The sequence below is a fragment of the Stegodyphus dumicola genome, chromosome 4 (assembly GCF_044657685.1).
Source record: "Stegodyphus dumicola isolate Sdum_Otavi_A_Nest chromosome 4, ASM4465768v1".
Lineage (NCBI taxonomy): Eukaryota > Metazoa > Arthropoda > Arachnida > Araneae > Eresidae > Stegodyphus > Stegodyphus dumicola.
The window spans coordinates 249209469-249230944 of record NC_140771.1 but is presented as its reverse complement, the minus strand read 5'-3'; the positions used below and the strand labels follow the sequence as shown (position 1 = coordinate 249230944).

The 21476-nt window shown below is 33.8% G+C and overlaps 1 protein-coding gene across 1 annotated transcript in view; it reads left to right on the top strand.

Annotated features, from left to right (window-relative positions):
- Positions 1-21476, top strand: part of LOC118198996 (uncharacterized) — a 268560-nt gene that overhangs the window by 68037 nt on the left and 179047 nt on the right. The gene's annotated exons all lie outside the window — the stretch shown is intronic.

Sequence of the window (21476 nt, the reverse complement as noted above, 5' to 3'; positions counted from 1 at the left end):
TGTAGTGGTCAGCACGCTTGGCGCATATTCGAGAGGTCCGTGTTTGAGCTGCCGGCGAGGGCCTTGCATTTTTCATCTCTTTTGTTTTCAATGTTTATTTATACATGTAACCTTTATACATGTAACCTAGTTAACTAACTTCTGTAAGCCCCGTGTTGTACATATGTGGTGCACGGGGAGTCTGTATGATCTCAAAGGGGAAAAAAAATGCCTAATGTTTCTACAATACATTAAAACAATATATTTTTCTCGAAATCCTTCTCTAATTCATAACGCTGTTCTCCCTGTGTACACAGCGATCTAGTTTCGCTTTAGAAACCTCTGAGAATCGTAGGAACTCATATTGCGCAATGTCTATTTACGAAATGCATCTTATTATTGTTCCCTTTCACGATTTTGTGAAAAATATTGTATCCCTGCAGAACTTTTACCACAATTTCTTCCAGTGTCGGTAAATTTCACAAGTGATATATTAAAATCGAGTTCGAGGCAAAAATATTATTGCCAATTTTTATATTTTGGGAAAATTTTGTAAAAGAAAATTTAACTTCTTACATGATTTATCCGTACAGTAAACTTTCGGATTGGTACAACATTGAGTATCCTTCATTATGTTTCGTGTATTTATGTGCTAATTCAACAAATCTCTTTTTGTCTCTATTACCGATTTGATTGGAAGGCTTTAGTATAAAACGAAAAACAATCGTTTTAGCAAATAATGATTGTTTAAACAGCTTGAGACATGAAATGTTTAACTGAGTAATTTATTGTTGTAAAAGGGCTTGCTGAGTTTATCTCCACTAATTTTCCCGTAAAAATATTTTATTTTCATGAAACGCTTCCATATTGTTAAGACTTTTTTCATAAAATTCTGCCACCTATTTTAATTTAAATTGTTTCGGAAAATATCCAAGAATAAAATCTCAAAAAATATAGTTTACAATTCCTTTCATTGTAATAAATGAAAGTGTAATGAAACGTTTGAACGATGACCTTGTATCTTGAATACGCCAATGATTCAAGATTTTAAGATAGTTTCTAGTAGATAAATTAAGTTTAGTGTAATTACATAATTATAATTATGAATATCTATCATGCTCCATTAGAAAAATTAACATTAAACAATTTTTAGCCCAAGAGTTATTATTCTCGGAACAGCATTTTGCATCGTTTCACTAGCTGCGTTGGTTCACTTTTCAAACTGTTGCCACCAAATATTATCGCCCTGTGTTATATTTAAAGAAACGAAATAATGAAGAAACTGCATGAACGTGTGAATGTTTCTCGCATTATAAAAAAAAACAGTACCTATTTACTATCCAGTTTTGAACGACCAGAGCTATCCAGTTTTGAACGACGTAGACCTCCGACCAAGCATGGGTTCTTGGAAGCTCGAATTTGTTTTATTATCTATTTCAAATTTTGTGAAATTTTAACGGATTTTTGAGTAACAACTCAACAATTTTGAAGCGAGCGATGGCAGCACTTTACGGAAAAAACATTTTTCTCCAGCACGCGAGACTGTGTATCGGATATTCTAAAGATATGCTAGTTGGCTATTTTAAATATTTTGCGATATTGAAATTTATCTGGTTTAAGGGCATGTTATTATACATATGTTACGGTGAAACACCGAAATCTGGAGAATGTCGACTTTCACCGGTGAATGTCAACATTCACATAGTATCTTGGTGTATGTCCGAAATATTTTCCAAATACTCTTATTTCTGACTTACACCGGTCAATGTCGACATTCACCATGTACTAACGGTGAATGTTGAACATATAATAATATTATATTTTCTAATATATCAAAATTAAATAGCTCAGGCTTTTCGTTACATGTTAAAGAAAATTAAATCATATAACAGCTGGTCTGAACAAAAATAGGAGTTAAGAGTAATGAAATACTAATAATGTTCAGTTTTGAGTTAATAATATGTAATGTTTCTTTATTGCATTTATTGAAACAAAATATCTATTTCAATTTGTTTCATTACTATTTTTTTTCTTTTAGGTAAGTTGGTTGTATGCGTCATCACACTTTGAAGTAAGTTTATTTTTAGTAGCCATTGTTAAGTGTAATGTTAGCTTGTGTGTATAAGGCATGTAAGTATGTGTAAAAATTTGCTGTTTTTTGAATCAACTGAGTTCGACCGATGGCCGAATGACTAAAGGCACGAAGCATTTTTACTTTGTTCTCGCTTGATGATGTTTTCCGTATCTTTAATAGTCTATAAATTAAATACTGGGCAGTTTTCGTAGAATGTCCTATTTCCCGAGGCATGCTTTTATATAAATAGACATAATTTGTTTTTTCTTAATATAGTTTTCTCCAATATTATTATTTCATTTTGAATTTTTAGCCCACAAAGGTTGTTGGTCTGGAAATGGCATTTTGCGTCGAATCATTATAAACGCCTATATCAATTTTCAAATTGTTGCCACCCAATATCATTGCCCTGTATTACATTTAAAGAAACTAAATAATGAATAACTTACATGAATGTATACATATTTCTCGCGTTATGAAAAAACGACGGGCCATTAAATTTTGAATAACGTAGTTCTTCACCTGAATATGGGCATCTGGAACCCGAATCTTAAATGCCGAATTTGTTTTATTATCTATTTCATATTTTTTAAACTTTAGCGATTTTTTTTATTAGGAAACGCGGCGATTTTAAAACGAGCAATGGCAACATGCAGTGCGGAATAAAATACTTTTATTTCCAGCGTGCCAAACTGCCTATAAAAATTCTTAAGATATGTTTTTAAATATATTTATCCCAAATGATATCAAAATGTTTATGTATGTGTAAATGAAAAAAAAAACCGCTTGGGCGTAATGTCAAATCTGATAGCTTTCAGGTTTTTTTTTATAATAAACTCTTTTTTAGGATTCCTTGTTAAAATGCAGTTGTTATATTGACTGTCACTGGATTCAGATGCTATTAATTTACGCTTTAATTTATAATTTCTGGTACGATTTATTTTTCAGTGTTTTCGTTCTTCGCGTAGCGTTAACAGTAAAATTCGATAACAGTTTTAAGATTTAAAAATCTGATTCCTTTTTGATGTAGGTCCCACCTGCGGCCGAGCGGCAAAGTCGCTGACAGCTGGTAGTTCGGTTCGAGGTTCGAATCCCGCGAACGGGCAGGCGGCATGGTAGTTTTCGTGGTTTTACCCATGTGTAACGTGTATACGAGCCAGTTTCCCATAGAGAGTCCTCCAGGAAGGCATCTCTCCCTTAGGCAGATAGCCCTCGTGTGCTTTGCCATAATTAAATACACACAAAAACACACTTTGATAAATTACTGATTAGATTTAACGAAATGCTTTGGAAATCATTGCATTATATTTATTTCAAAGATGCTCATTTTTATAAATTCCTGGCAGACAAGACTTTTGCCTATGTGTCTTCAGGAATGAGGCACAGGATCGAGAAACAACCTCTTTGCCATAATTAATACATAATTAATAGCCATAATTAAATACATTAATACACACCTTTTTGATGTAGTAATTCCGCAAAGGTGGCTGCGATTTCGAAGGAATTGACTACGGTGTTTTTGTTCCACCGCCCCTCCAAAAGCCTCGAGATTGTTATTTGTTCTAAATTCCAGTTTTTTGGCGCTTTATGCAGGTGTATTGGAATTCTCAAAGCTGCCGAATCGCGAATGCTGAAAGCTTGGTGGCATATTCGCCTGGGAAAATGTGACAAGCTTTCTTTGCACACAAGTTCAATTATGCAAGCAAGAAAATTTTAAAATTTTAAATTTAGCTGAATATAAGGAAACTGCGCTGACCGCTATTTGACCTTTACTGGCGCAGCGTGTGCGAAAACAATGTAAAAGTCGTTTCTAAGCGCTGAATGTAATTTTGTGAAAGTCCTTGAAGAAAGATGTTGTCCCGTTTTTGTCAATTGATTATCTTAATAGCAAATTTCTAGCTTAGTTTATTTCTGATACGTAGACAATAAACTTATGTAACAGTAGTTTAATATTAAATAAATTGACTACTGTCTGATGTGAAAAAATCTGTAATTCTATTGAAGCTAGAGACTATAAATGTCAATTAGGAAAACTCCGAGCAACTATCCAGAAACGCGTGACGCGTTGCAACCCCATTAATAGAACACCGCCGTGTTGGTTTTTTTTTTCCTAGAGAAGCAGACGTTCCCATTGGTCAGTGGAGCGCAGCGTCACACGAGGGCGGTTTCAAAAGTGAGTTGCTGTGTCGGAATTTACGACGCTTGGAAACACATGAAGTTGAACGTCCTGTGAGAATAAATCGGGAGAAGATTCCAATTCGAGCAGATTGTGCATTTCAAAGGGCGTTGGCTCAGAACCTCTTAACATTGAAATTCCAAGGTCGCCATGTTTCATTTCTTTATTTCCGAAGTTCTTAATATTAAAAGATCTCCTACCGTTAACCCTTTCCAGCACGCTACCATTTCAAGTCAGAGTTTAATTAGGCCTAGAGAAGTACACAAGTAAAATTTTGTAAAGATAGCATTTATCGTTTTAATTCTGTGGGTGTGCCCAAAGTGGCACACTGATTGAATAGAGCTGAAACGAGCATTGTTGTCAATGAACTGACCGATGAGATGCGAAAAACCAAAGAATACAGACTCTCAGTTGTCCTAGATGATCGGTGAGCCCGGTTTGGGCACACCTAGGGTTCGCCGTTTGATTTTAAGCAAGATTTCAAGGTAAAAATTTAAAACTAATATAGAATAAGGAGATTAGCATACAGCCAAAAGAATAACATAGAAATTTCTTTTCAAACAATTCCTTTTAAACCCTAAAAAATCTGGAAGACTTCTTTGAAAAATGAGGGTCTTAAAACACTAAACATGGCTAAAATATATGGAGTGGTTTGTGTTGAGCTGTCATCTACTATAAATAAAGAAGGTTCAGAGTAACCTATAGTAACCTATAAATTATTTTTCGTAAAATTTTTCTGTGCGTTCAGAAGAAAATTTTAGGTGTGTCCAGACCGGACATACTGTGCCGCAAAGGGTTAAAGGAATTAACGAAATAGAATGAATTCTTGAAATAGAAATGTCACGTAATTTGCTTTTACGACGCACTTCGTTTGCATTTTAATCTCCATTTGCGTAATGACGGATAAAACGTTTTGGTATTTCTATTATATGTTCGTAGATACGAACTTAGAATTTTACTGTTGATTTCTCCTTGAGGATACGTTGTTGTTGGTTATTCCTTGTTGATTACTCATATAACGTTTAAAATTCTGTTTTCGTAAAATAAAATTTGTAGATACGATCATCCCTTATAAACAAACTAACGAACAAAAAATATATATAAGTTGCCTATTGTCACTATACGACCTGCACCTTTAATTTATCTTTGGTTCGTTCTTGCCGATAGAGAGGTTATCGGAAGGTTTTATTTTAAGTACTTTATCTTTCATGCTGAATTAATATTTTATTAATAAACTTAACGAATGAAAATCCGCTGTGTTGCCACTGCGTGAAACGGAAAACTTTTTAATTTATCTGCCGCCTTCCCTCTTACGTACTTTTTATATTTTGTGATTCTCAAGGCAAGATAAATTAAGATAATTTATTTGACTTGAAAGATAAATTTCATTCATCTTTCAGATCTATTCAATGTATCAAGAGATTAGCAGACGAAACCATATGGAAGCAATAAATACGTTTATTAATAATTAAACTTCCCTGTTTTTTCCGTAATGTATTTAATTTGCATAAATTAAAAAAATCCGATGCGGAGACCAGAAGACTTCCTTGTATGGAATATTAAATTATACGCGTTTTCGGCTGCATTTCATTCAAATGTATTTCCTCGAGTTTCATTAGAGATATATTTTTCATTCAATTAATTCAGTTCTCGGCAAGACAAAAATACATAAAACTTCAAAATATCGTCATTAAAAATTAAAAAATATAGGAAAGCGTAAAACACCAAATAGAGTTCATACAATTTAAAAAAAAAATTATTTTTACAATTAAAATTGGTTTCTACGGAAAAACTAGCCATTCCACCAGCGGGCAAGAAGGCAGATTTTTCAGTGCACAAAACTGAAAGTTTACGTTTGTTCCCACTCGGCAAAAAGACGCTGAATGAGCAGAAATTGACTTCGTTCACTATTCTATTGATTTATTCACTAAATTTCGAATATAAACAAATATGGCTGACTTAAAGTTTGAACAACTTTTAAATTGTTGATTATTCTACAGCTGTTGCATGCGAATTAACTAAAGGCATAAAAACCTTAACAGTAACAAAAACAATAACAATTCAAATACTTTAACTTAAAAGCGTTATATTTCGTTCATATTATAACTCAGAATGCACAAAATTTTTATCATTTGAAGAATTATCTAATCGTTGCCACATGTTCTATTCAAATATTATAATAAATCTAGAACGATGTATAAAAGAAATTAAGCAAACAAAACAAAAAAAGAAACAGTTTTTCACAGACGATTCAGTATTTCTCACTCAGTTAATTCAGTTCTCCCTTCGCGATAAGGCAAATATACATAAAAACTCAAAATATTTATTTTAAAAATTACGAAGTAAATCTTAGACACTTATTTCCTCAAAAAAATTCCAGAAAGGATTAAGCATGATTTAATTGGCAATAATAAACGAAGGCGTTATCTTCGTTGTTACGAAGCTAAGTTTATCTATATTGGCAACAAATCCACTATTCTGCTGTTTCAAATATAAACAAACGTATCCGCCATGTTATTTAAAAATTAGGCTTAACCGCATTTAAACAGCTTTTAAATTGTTGATAATTCTACATTGCTTGCAGATTTCTTAAAGGCATAAAAACCTTAACCGGAAGATAAGAACAACATAATTCAATCATTTTTAAAGCAAAAAATGTACAATTTACAAACACATAAGAGTAAAGAAACCGAGATCACTGAGCCGGGTAACGGAGTGGATATATTTATAAATATATTTATATACGTTTGGTGCGGCCGATGGCAACCAAATTGCGAGGTGCACATCTACAATGAAAGTTGGTTTCAAAATGATCCAAGTATTATTTAAAGAACCGCGCAATTTCTTCTGCCTTTTGATTAATAAATTATTCTTGTCTTGAAATGTTGTAAAGTAGTCATAGAATGGGATGTTAGGAGTGCAAATTATCAGCTGCTGTTAACATTGAGCATGGCAAAAGAATTTTGATGCACAGTTTAAAATATGCTAACAGAATTTTTTTGCTTTTATGAATAAATATAGAATTCATAAAATAGAAGTAGTTTATAAATATAGAGATTGTTGTAAGGTTAAAAAGGAAACGCCTCTCTTCATTGTTTTCCTGCACAGGTATGTGTGCACAGGTAAAACCTGTTCTACAGGGGTTAAGAGCATTCCATGCCCCACATGCTTCATTTTAGAACTTTATAATAATTTTATTATTTTGTCTATCAGATCGTGAACAGGTTTAAAGGATTAAAGAATTTAAATTTTAAAACTCGATAAAGGGAGCTATGAGAAAAGTGCGTTTTGGCATTATTAAAAAAAACTGATAATACTGATTACGCATTCGAAGTTTTTAAATTTTTCACCATTCAACGGTGCAGGTGGTGTGTGAATAATAGCATATCAGGAATGAAATCATTTATCTTTCTTATATGCAACTTTCTCTCGATTATATTTCTTACGTTACATGAATTTTTATATTGTAATGTTTTTATTACTAGCGGTATCAGGCCTGTTTTCGAAAGTTTTAATTTTGGACTTCCATACGTTTATTAGTCCCAAGGCGATTTTGCGTCGAATCACTCTGAAGTCCGTTTCACTTTTCGATATGTTGCCACCCAATATTATCGCCCTATATTATATTTAAAGAAATTAAATAAGAAAGAATCAGCATAATTGTATGTATGTTTCTCGCATTGTGATAAAAGAACGGTACCCAAAGCGATCCAATTTTGAAGAACTTAATTCTACTGCGAATATGGGCATCTGAAACCGTAATTTTGAAATTTTGTTGTACTATCGATTTCGTATTTTGTAAAACTTGAATTTTTGATTCACAAACTCAAGGATTTCAAAGCGATCCATGGCAACGTTGTACCAAAAAAAAAAAAAAAAAAAACTATCTCCAGCGCGCGAGACTGTGTATGGGAAGTCTGATTAAAAAACTTAATTTCAAAGAGCCAGAGCAACTCTGTACAGAAACAAAAATATTTTTATCTCCAGCTATTTTTGCTTCCTTGAACGAAATAAAGGAATCGCGAAAAATTTTGGTATCATATTTCAACGACAATATCCATTTTCATAGCTATCGAATGCAATTTAACGATGTTTTTGCTTGACATCTAGACGTACGGACAGAATAAAGACTTCTTTTTTCCTAAAACCTATGGTATGATTGTTACAGAAGAGGGTTTTTTTTTTTTTTTTGTGTGTGTGTGTGTGTGTGTGTGACATTTGTTCATACGTACGTATATATCTCGCACAGCTCAAAATTGAGTAGCCATTGAACTTTGAAATTTTGTATATGGGACTGCTGTAACATGTAGTTGTGCAACTCACTTTTTTTTCATCTCACTCACATATATATGTACATATATACACCAATTCTGTTATCCGTTTCGGTGAGTTAAGTATTTTATCCGCATGTTGGTAAATTGTTCTTGTTTTGCCTAAAAATTATTGAATTATGTTGTTCTTTTGTTCCGATTAATACTTTTATGTCTTTAGTTAATCTGCATGCTATAGTTTTAGAATTATTAGAAATTTAAAAGTGTAAGTGTCACTGAGCCTAAGGAGGACACCATTTGTGTACATTTGCTATTCTTAGTAGATTTAGTGCACCTACTTCAGGGTCTTTTGTCCAACAGGGCCAAAAGTTAACTTTCGACTTTGTGCACCAACAATCTGTCTTCTTACCCGTTGGCCAATTGCTCGTTTTTGCTGTAAACTCTTAATTTATTTAATTTTAATTGTAAAATCAAAATTTAATTTACACCAGCGGCCGAGCGGTAAAGTCGCTGAACACTGGTAGTTCGGTCCGAGGTTCGAATCCCGCGAACGGGCTGGCTGCATGGGTGTTTTCGTGGTTTTCCCCATGTGTAACGTGTATACGAGCCAGTTTCCCTTAGAAAGTCCTCCACAAAGGCATCCCTCCCTTTAGGCATATAGCCCTCGTGTGCTTTGCCATAATTAAATAATCCAATCCAATCCAAAACTTATTTTATTAATTGTAATCGTAAATTACAATTAATAAATTAAATCAATTGTAAGATTTAAACAGTATTTTATTTAATACTTTTTATTTAATTTTAATTGTAAAATTTTTTAACTGTTTTTAGCTGTATTTATTATCTTAAGTTTTTCTCTATTTTACAATTTTTAATGAAGCTATTTTGAAGTTTTATGTATTTGTGCCATGCCTCGAAGTGAGAACTGAATTGATTGAATGAGAAATACATCTCTAACGAAATTCCAGGAATTTAAGTTTGAATGAAGTGTTACAAATATTTATAATTTAATGGGCCGTACAAGGAATTTATGTGGTGCCCATATCAGATATTTTTAAATCAGTTCAGCAGTTTCATTGCTGTTAAAATTCTTTATTGCTTCATTGCCGTGGAAGATATGTAACTGAATCTTCTATCAAAATTGATTGCATCCTAACCACGTACGTGTAACCAACCTTATTGGAACAGTCTCCAGGCACTGAATCTTTAATTTTCCTCTTAGATTTCTAGACTGGATTAAGATCAATTCCTGTTTGATTTCAGGTAGAAAACGGCCAAGAGAACGTCAGCGTTTCCATGGCAACGTGCCTGTTCAATCTCTTCCGATAAGAGAGTTTAAGCCACTGGGTACTGAATATTTATTGAATCTGTAGATAGTTGCTGCGTCTTCGAATTTTCCCTTCGGCTACGGTTATAGTTTCATTTGTCTGAGGGCGTTAGGTACGCGTTCATATGCATCGTTTGTAGTAATTGAAGTTTCATTCTGTTTGCTAGGAATTACTGCGTGGATTATTTTGTGTAATAGTTACCTTTATTGTGCTTTATTTTGTGTAACAGTTACCTTTAGTTTTTATTTCCCTGTACGAAATAAAGTAAATATTGTAATCGCGAAACATTTTGGGGTATCATATTTCAACGAAAATATCCATTTCGACCTTCTCTCGAAACCATTTGAACAATATTATTGGGTGACATCTGTACGTACGAACAGAATAGAGGACTGCTTTTGTCAAACAAGATTGCAAATTTGATTTAAAATGGTTTCAAAAGAGATTTTTATCGTGACTTCTGTACTTACGTACATGTGTATCTTGCATAACTCAAGAACGAATAGCTGGCAAACATTGAAATTTTGAATATGGAACTGAAGAATCTGCATGAATGTTCCTCGCATTCTGGGGGGGGGGAAGTAGTACCTAAAGCCTTCCAATTTTGAATAACGTAGTTCTCCTACCTAGCATGGGCACTTAGAAGGCCGAATTTTTATTTTCGAATTTGTTTCATCTATTTCAAAATTGAAAAACATTTAACGAATTTTTGATTAACAAGTTCAACGGTTTCCAAGCGATCAGTGGCAACACTTTACTGATAAAAAAAAAAAAAAAACTTTATCTCCGGGACTGTGTACCGAGAATTCTAAAGATATGCTGTTTTGCCGTTAAATATTTTTTGATATTGCTGAATTGAATTTTATGTGGTTTAAGTGCGAAGAAGGCGATATTAAATAAATAAAGATAACGCACAAAACGTTAAAAAAAGTCCTTTTGGGTATAATATAAAAGTTTTCCAAAATTTTCTACTCATTTTAAGTTTTTGAATGAAGTCTCTTTCTTACTTTTTCAGCAAACATTTATTGGTTAATTCTAAAATATTAAATGTAAAAGTAAACTTGTTTCGCTTTCCATTTCCGCTCACAAATCATGCGAGTATGCATTTACAACTTTTAAAGCTGAAAAAAAAAATGTCTGCGATGTTGTCGTCATGCGATGATTTGTAGGTGTTTTATTTCGTTCAACGATGCTTTCGACGACGTATTTCATACTGCGAAGTTTGTGAGGGCTTTACTTTCGACGACGAAAATTATGTACAATGATGATAGAACTGCGGTGTTTTCTTTCTGCTCCCCCCCCCACGATGATTTGTAAAACGATGTTTTTTTCGCCTTGCGTTGTTTTCTACCAGACACCCAAATGAAAGGTGGAACTTTTCGCTACTTACGTTTTCGATATCGTTTCTTAGAATATAATCATGCTGGCATCAAAGGCAATGAACTCGCCGATATCGCAGCAAAATCTGCTGATATTACCTCAGAAAACGATGTCCCTTTTACAACATACGGAATGACATCAGAGTAAAGATCTTGGCAAGAATTCTGGGAATGCCAAACTCTGAACACATTAAGGCAGGTGAAACCCAATTTGGAGTACTGGGAGTCGAGAGGGAATCGGAAGAAGGATGTACTACTCACTCGCCTACGAATTGGTCATTGCAGACTGACACATCAGTATCTCTTGAAAGTAGATAATGAGCCTATCTGTGGCACTTGCAACGTTCCCATTTCAGTCAATCACATTTTAACTTTCTGTCCTACTTTTAGTCAGAAACGTGAATCTTATTTTAACTCTACGAATGTTATCTTAACAAATCTCATTGGAAGAAACCCTCACATCAACCTCGTAAGTTTTTTAAAAGACATCTCCTTTTACCATATGATTTGAACTACAGTAAGACCCCGCTTAACGCTGTTTCGTTTAGCGCTGTTTCGGTTTAGCGCTTTTTTATTTCAACCCGGGGATTCCACGAAATCGCTCGCAGCATACGGGGATTCCCCGAAATATTATGCAGCGATAGGTTTCAAACACATATCCGAAAGAGTGTACTTGTATTTCTTGTTTGGTGCGGTAGATAACGTACAGACATATTTTGAAGGGGTAAATGTGGAAGATGTCGAAGAAATAATTCAAGAAGCAGCGGCTAGTCTTTCTAATGATGAGCTCAAGGAATTAACCGAACAAGAAGAAAACAAAAATGTTGACAGCAGTGATTCAGAAGAAGAGCAAAAAGAACTTTCGATGGCGTTTGTAAAAAGGAGTTTGTCTACCATAACTGAAATAATGGATCCATTCATTGAAAATGATCCGAATTTTGACAGGAGCTCAAAAGTAAGGCGTGGTGTTAGAGATGCTCTATCCGTTTATGAAGAACTTTTAAGAGAACAACGCAAAAGAAAAAGGCAAACATTAGATGCTTTTGTCACAAAAAGGCAGAACACTGAAAACGCGGAAGGCTAACTAAATATGACTGACTGAGAATTTTATTTGTTTTTTTTTTAAGAATATTCGTTTTGTTATTTATATTTTGTTTTTATTTTTGCAAGAAATAATAATGTGGTATTAATTTGGGCTTTAAGAAATAAATGTTCGGTTTTATTTTTATTAAAAAAACATACTTTTTAAATTTAATACCTAACCAATTTCCTAGCCATCTTCCCCTAACCCCAATATTTACATGTAAAGATAGCCTCGTTTAGCGCTGTTTCGCATTACGCTCTACTTTGATGGAACGGTCTTACTGTACCGGAAAATAAACATCCTCTCGACAAACGTCGTATCCAAGTACCTCTCGACAAACATCCAGTATCCAAGAGAAACATTAAATTTAAAAACTGCACAGAATTATCGCCTTCATTTTTCCGAGTGGCAACAGTTTTGATATCAGCAACAATGGCTGAGTGCCATTGTTGCTGATAGAATGAGAGAGATTTATCGATTTGATGCGACTTCATTAAAAAACATAAAAGAAAAAAAATAAAAATCTGAAAGCTTTCAGATAGATATTACATTACGCCCAAGGGGCATTTTTTAAACGTTTTGTGTGTTACCTTTATTTATTAAATATGATGTCCTTCGAGATGTGTGATACCATAAAATTCAATTCAACAGCAATATAGCAGAATAATTTTAAAATGAGCATATCCTTTAGAATTTCCGATACGCAATCTCGCGTGTTGGAGATAAAAATATTTTTCCTTTCGTACAGTGTTACTATTCCTCGCTTTGAAATCGTTGAGTTTGTTAATAAAAAATTCTTTAATGTCGGACAAAATATGAAATCGATAACAAACCAAATTCAGAATTAGGGCGCCCACCAGCGGCCGAGCGGTAAAATCGCTGAACACTGGTAGTTCGGAAAATGTAATGACATTGAGAGGTATGCTCTCATGAATGCTTTAAGTTTCAAGTTTTCCATATATGTAAAATACAAATAGCACTCTTAATATGTTTACCTGTAAAAGCAGATAGTAAGTGTGTGTAGTATTTAGAAAGAATTCATGTAAGTAAGTTTTTAGCTTCACGTTTAAAAGCATTAATTTCACAGCAGAAGAATGACTAGCGTAAGACGAATCTATTACTTGCCTGAGATTAAAAAATGAAGAAAGGTGATGAATGTAAGATTATATATTAAAAAATGGGATAGGAATTTAAAAATATTAATGAAGTGCAAATGTGAGATTTGTCTTAGAGATTAAAATCTCTCGGTACTGCTCTCCTTTTTCAGAAACGCCCACCAGCGGCAGAGCGGTGAAGTCGCTGAACACTGGTAGTTCGGTCCGAGGTTCGAATCCCGCGAACGGGCTGGCTGCATGGGTGTTTTCCCCATGTGTGACGTGTATACGAGCCAGTTACCCTTAGAAAGTCCTCCACGAAGGCATCCCTCCCCTTAGGCAGATAGCCCTCGAGGCTTTGCCGTAATTAAATAACCTAACCTAACCTAACCAAATTAGGGCTTCCAGATGCCCGTATTCGTTGGAGGATTAAGTTATTCAAAACTGGATGGCTCTAGTTACCGTTGTTTTATCACAATGCGAGAAACATACATACATACATTTATGCATATTCTTCATTATTTAATTTCTTTAAATACAATACAGGACTGTAATAGGTGGTGGCAACAGTTTGAAAAGAATCGACACAAAATGCCAAAACGAAATTAATAGCCTTCTGGCTAATAAAAAACATTCTGATTCGAATTTTGAAAAAAAAAAATACCGCTTCGAGGTGCCCTGGCTCCTGTTTAGATGCGCCTATGTAGCAAATTTCGTATTCCTGGGTCTATTAGCTTACGCGAGGCACGAACAAAAGACGCACACACACAGACAGACAGACTCTTCTTTTTATCATATGTAGAAATTACTCAGTTTAAATGTGAATTTAGCTGTGAAAAAATATTACAATTAAGCCCTCTGTTGGGAAGAAATTAAATTACTTTCCGAACAACCCATTAATTCCTTTCGGAATTTTTGTGGAGTTTTCGAAATGAATTCCTGTCCGGTAGCTTCTTTCTACCGCACTCAATTCCTTAATTTTGCTGCATAACGGAACTTCTCTCGCTTTAGATGCATAATAATTCGGTGGAAGTCTTGGAAACTTTACGTAGCAATATTTGACCGCCATTTGCTTTTTAATGAAGGCATTATTATGAACATTTTCTTCTCCCTCTTCTAAAACTGATTAAAAATGCCCTATGACAAATTGATAAAAATGCCTCATTAGATGGTCGATAAAAAGAATTTGAGGGGGAAGTAGAAATGTTTACCGAGTCCACGATATACTCTCGCGTTTAATGACGCTGCGGTAAATACGATGGAGTAATTCCTGCTTTTTTAAAGAGATGGATAAATCCATATTACGTGTTTAAACGAGATGCGATGTGAAGTGAATTTTTCTTGTTCTAATTTTAAGCTATTATTACCCCCCAAATGGCTGTTAGTCTCAAAAGGACATTTTGCGTCGTTTCACTTTCTGCGTTGGTTCACTTTTCAAACTGTTGCCACCAAATATTTTCGACATGTATTATATTTAAAGAAACTGGAATAATGAAGAATCTACATGAATGTTTCTGGCATCGTGGGACTGCTCTAGAGTCATCCAATTTTGAATAACGTAGTCCTCCATGGGCACTCGGAAGCCAGAATTTCGAATTTGTGTTATTATCTATTTCAAATTTTGTAAAACTTTAAGGAATTTTTTTTAATGAACAAACTCAACTATTTCAAAGCGAGCAATGGCAACACTGTACGAAAAAAACAATTTTGTCTCCAGCGCGAGAGCGTGTATCAGAAATTCTAAAGATAGGCTCATTTTAAAATAATTTTGCATTATTGCTGTTGAACTAAATTTTATGGTTTAAATGCGAAGAACATGATATTTAATTAATAACGGTATTTCACAAAACGTTAAAAAAAACTCATCTTTTGGCGTAATGTAAAATCTGAAAGCTTAGTTTTTTTAATACCTTGAACAGAAAGCTTTATTAGCACAATCAATGATCAAAATCTAGTCCTTTTTCTGCAGTCTAAATCAGCATATATTATCGATATTTTCTAGAATATAATAGTGTGCCCATTTTCTTCTTATATTTTCATTGTTATAGTTATCTTAAAAGATAACATTAATATTCGTAAAATTAAAAAAATTTTCTTCTAACGAAATTAAATAGGACAGTGTTTTTGTGGTATGTTCAAATATTAATTAAACAAATTTAATAAGGTGTCATTTACTAATTCCGAAGTCAAACAACAAAAATCAGCGTTATATTTTCAAAATTTTCACAGGACTAGTTTCGATGGTTTTACCGAACCACCATCCTCAGCTGCAAAACCGCAAATGAACAAGATAGGAAATAATGATTAGATAACATAAGAAAGCCTGGACAAGAATAAGCAAGTGGCGCCATCTGTTGGTGAAACCAGAACTAAAACATAATTTCTTTAAAGGCCGAAGGCAAATTTGGATTGGAATTAGGATCGTTAACTAGAACAGAAAGATTTTTTTGAATGTGAAATGCCTCTAGAAAATCGACTTCTCCAAAGGAAGATGTTTTTTGAATAATTTTGGCAGCAGAAAAAATGAAAGTGTGATTTTCGGACCAACAATGTTAAGCAACAGAAGACTTCTGTGTTTCCTTTTTTCTAACATATGCCTCATGTTCTTTGACGCGAAATTTTAAGGCTTTCTTAGTTTGGCCAATGTAAATTAAACCGCACTGGCAAGGAATCCTTTGTTGTTTGACTTCGGAATTAGTATTTATTCGGCGTGTTATTGTGTCTTAATTAAGGGGTCAATTCTTTGCAATATTTTAGCGTTTAATTGCCCCATTTTTAATTTTCTGTTTAATTATTTTGTTCCAACTTGAAAATTAAGTCTAATTATTCTACACGCCAGTTGGTGTAAGAAAATTAATAGGCTTCTCAGACCTGTCGCTTTTTTTTTAAATTGAATGTCCTCCATTGTGCAGTGAATAAAAAATGTTATTGGAATTAATACTTCTTCTCGTTCAGCTTTGATATTTTCAAGAGCATTCGTGGAACTTTTTTTGCATTTAGACAGTGTCATAAATTTAACGCTGATGGCATTCTTTCCTCTAATTAACTGAGCAAAAACTGTGATGCTGAGGATGTTGCTATCCCCACATTCCCCCTCTCCCTTCACATTCATTTTTGTCGCTTTTGTTTTGTTCCTTTTTGTGATACCATTCGCTCGACTTTCCTTGTTTACGTTAGGCAACATTTTTAAGTTTTCATGCGCAGTATATGCAGTGTTTTGTTATACTGCGCATGAAAACTTAAGGAATAAAACACTTTGAGCAAAACGAAAGTTACAAGAATAGCGACTAGATGTAAAAATCGCTTCTATGATTATCCCGTTTAAAAGTCAGAAATTTAGTAATCGTATATTTTCGGTTAGGTAATATAATTGCGGTAAAGCACTTTATAAGGTACTTTCTCCCTTCTTCCAACATCTGTTTGCTGGGTAGATAGTCTTGGTAGATGCTCAACCATGATCAACTAAAAACCTGTAAATTATTTTGCTAGACATGTGTGAAAGTTACTATTCCAAAGGCTTTGTCTCTGAGGGACTATTGTTTTCGTTTTGCGTCGAATCACTCTGAATGTCCGTTTCACTTTTCAAACTGTTGCCACCCAATATGATCGCCCTGTATTATATTTGAAGAAATTAAACAATGAAGAATTTGCATTAAGGGGACTCGTACACCTTAAAACCCGTAAGATTTTCGAATATGTGACTGTTGCAAGAATTCGGATAACTTATTTATTTTAAAAGCAATTACTTCGAACTTTTTACAGATGACTACATAATGTAGCTGTTTTCTGAAATAGTGATCAGAAAGTTTGTGTTGCCACAAATATTTTTATAATTTAATCCGCTTTTTGACAAAAGTTTTCGTCATGTTTCCACCTTGCGGGCACAGTTTAAAACATTCTGTTGCATAATTTAATTCTATATTTAATATATAGCTATTATAACATTTGGAAACTACTGTGAACCAAAAAATTCTAAGAATTTCATGTTAAATTTTTATTTTGTTTGGAGTCGAGTTTATAAAATGTATTTTATTAAAAAAATCCGTAACGTTTTGGTCCATAAAATTTTTTAATATTAAAATATTCATCAGATTTTAGTTTCAGTTAAAAGATAGGGCTCATATAAAGAATTCCATCCAATTTCAAGTATGTACCATTAGCCATTTTTAAAATATCGTGCGCGCAAGGTGGAAAAATGACGAAATGTTTTGTCACAAAGCTGATTAAATTACGAAAATATTTGTGGCAACACAAACTTTCTGATCATTATTTCAGAAAGCAGCTATGTTATGTAGTCAGTTGTAAAATGTTGGAAGTAATTGATTTTAAAATAAATAAAATATCCCAATTCTTACAACAATCACATATTCGAAGGGTGTTAAGAGGTCTAAGGTGTATGAGCCCCCTTAATGTATGTACTATGTTTCTCGCATTGTGATAAAACGACGGTACCTAGAGCCATCCAATTTTGAATGACGTCATCCTGTTGCGAATATGGGCATCTGGAAGCCGAAATTCGAAATTTGTTTTACTATCGATTTCATATTTTGTAAAACTTAAACGAATTTTTGATTCACAAACTCAAGTATTTCAAAGCGAGCCATGGCAACGTTGTACAGAAAAACATTTTTATCTACAGCGCGCGAAGCTGCGTGTATCGGAAATTCTAAAGATATGCTCATTTTATGCGATATTGCTATTAAACTGAATTTTATAGTTTAAGTGCGAAGAACATGATATTTAATAAATAAAGGTAACATACATAATGTTAAAAAAAAGCCCCTTCAGACGTAATTTAAAATCTGAAATCTTTCCATTTTTTTCCCCATTCTATACTAATAATGTTGCGTGCGTAGGGGTTCATAATAAATTGAAGGCACAAGTCCGATGAAAAATGAATAAAATTTATTTTTATCACAATAAATAAAAAGAAAATGCTTAAATTTCTTCAGATATTCGTACAATATTGCAATATCTCGCAGTAGTTATCTTTTAAACTACCAAACGTTTAACAGAAATAATTTAAAATAGAGAAAGCTAATCCGATGTCATCGCGAATTCGCTACGGTAAACCACGGTTTCTCGATAATGAAAGAGTACAGTTACGAGATACCTATTTATTAAATGCGCGTGTTCCTGTATTTTTAACTTTTACGGCGTAGCTTTCTCTTCAAATTTGTCGCGCGCAGCATTGCACGGGGATATAAAACTCTTTTAATTAATTCTACAAAACATAGCTAATTCAATACAAAAACCGTAACAATATTTTTGCCATGTGACGTTTATCTCCCAAATATGAGAGGCTATTTTATTTTGGAATTGTAATTTACTACATTTATAGAATTACTAGAGCGCCCGGCGGTCATAAATGACCATATTATAAGTCTAGATATCATAAATTGTAGTAATTGTAAAATTCTAGATATTATAAATTGTACTACCTCAATCAATAAAGGTGATTTAAATAATGAAATATTAATTCACATGTCAAAGATTTCTTTGTACACAACATTTCTTGTGAAGATCTTTCCATCATTTTTAAGCTCGCCTCGAAGAGGGCCATCCATTATTTTTAATTTTACGTCCGTTCTTTCACGAACTCTTGAACAGGGAATTTAAAGTTGACCGTGTTGAAATGCAGGCTCAGGTAAAAAAGTGCCAACACGTTTAAGCGTTTGGCCTGAGACTGTGGAGTGATTGTGGATGGTCATAGCAAAGGCAAGTTTTATAGGAAATTGTCTACGTCTCAATTGAAACGGCAACCCTGTGCCGTAGCAACTTCACCCCATTGGCTAGTACAGTTATGCAAGCAACCAATAATTTATCGGCGACAGACACTTAAGCCGCATATATATATGGAGTGAAGTAACATCATCTCTTCCGAAACGGGCTTAGCGAAGCACACCGTTGGATTCCGCAGGTCCGTGGCACGCCATTTGGACCATTCGTGTCTTGGGACTTTAATTAGCCGAGATATTATTAATTAAAAACCAATTTTCCCTTACGTTTTCCCTACATTCTCCACTTTCTTTCTTGGGTTTTCCCTATTAGAGGGATTTGGCTACGTGCCAAATTATTTTTTCTCGAATATATACGGAACGGCGCCTAACTGAAATTCGAGACGCGTATCCTAGGATTCCAAAAAATTCTCCGAATCCATCGATACCGTTCTCATCTTCGTACGACTTTAATCGGCCGAGATATTAATTAAAAACCGCGGAAACGCTAATTTCCGCGCTCATTTTTCCGAGTGGCAACAATAAACTATCGGCGACACACACTTTAGCCGCTTATATATATAAAAAGAAGTTGAAAAATTATGAGTGAAAAGACTTGTTGCTGATTGGCGTAAGGTAGTAGTAGTGGGAGATGTTTTGCCTTTTGTATATTTTAGTATTTTGTACAAAATACCAAACGTGTACATTTTATTAATTCATATTTTAAATATTTTTGTCTTGAAATCCGATGAAAAATGAATAAAATTTATTTTTATCACAACAAATAAAAAGAAAATGCTTAAATTTCCTCAGATATTCGTACAATATTGCAATATGTCGCAACTGAAAGTCTGTATATTTGATACTACTTTCCTTCCAAACCACACTGAGGGTTTAAATCTGAATTTTCCGTAGAAATTTATATACGGACACTTTCCCTCGTTTTACATAGCGTAAAAGGTTACATATTTAGTTGTTTCCGTTTTACATAGCTGATGTGTTCAATATTATTAACAATATTCCAGTGCTCGTCGAGATCTGAAATCTCTTCAAAAATTTTAAAAGGAATTCCGATTTTTTTTTTTCTGGAGTACTATGCGATTTGTAAATCTTTTGCTTATACCACTTCTACAAGCCCCGGTTCACATCTGCTTTCGATGGAATCGCTCGAAAAACGGTTGAGTTTAATGTTCTCATCTTCTGCCTTCCCTTCTTCACTGGCAATACGCCTTAAAAAAAAGAAGAAGAAATTTTAAATGAGGATCTTTATAATAGCATGATAGGAAATGCTTTCGACTTAGAAGATTACCGTGATTAAGTGTCATTTTTTAAGGCGATGGCCGTATTTCCGGCAATATAAGCTCGTCCTTGATTGCAGGAGAGGAATGTTTTTAATGATGCGTAGAATTTCTTGGTTTTGAAGGTTTCTGCATAAATTCCGACAGCGCGTTTCAATCCTTGTATTGAGATGTAAACTCGTGTCAGTTATGCTCTGCTGGCAAATCAACTCTTCCTTTAACATGGCGTTTCTGTAGGATAAGTTTAATTTCCTTGTTTACCGGTCCTGTCAAATAAAGATTCCTCATTTTTAATTTCTTTATTACAAAAAAAAAAAAAATTTTGCTTTTAAAAATAAGTGTTATTTCCTTGTTGCTAGCGTTTCTGCTTGCAAGTTACTGCGATGCAAAATATCATCTGCTGTGTTTATTTTGTTGAAGAAGCCTGGTATTGCTTTGGAAACAGGAAGTATTGCAATCGCGAAAATTTTCGGATATCCTATTTCAACGAAAATACCCATTTTCACCGCTATCGAATGTAATTTAACGATTTTTTTGTCTGACATCTGTACGTAACGACAGAGTAAAAGGACTCTTTTCCTCAAAACTGGTTATAAAACTTATTTAAAATCAATTCAGAAGAGATTTTTTTCGTGATTGTGATTCCAATTTATGAGCATTTTTTCTTGCATTGCGCTTAAACTTATTGGATTGAATTAAAACTACTTCGCAGACAGCGCATAAACCACAATAGAATAAATGCATTCTTTAAAATTCGCTCTAGTATTTGTTTACCATAGGGACACTCTAGCGCTAGATTCACTTAACAGTATTATATTTCGTTCATTATGAGTTATAAAACTCATAATGCACAAAATTTATATCATTTAAAGAATAGAATTATCTAATCGTTGCCACATGTTCTATTCAAATACTATAATAAAGCTAGAACGATGCATAAAAGAAATTAAGCAAACAAAACAAAAAAGAAACAGTTTTCACCGACGATTGAGTATTTCTCATTCAATTAATTCACTTCTCACTTCGCGAGAAGGCAAAAATACATAAAAACTCAAAATATCTATATTAAAAATCCC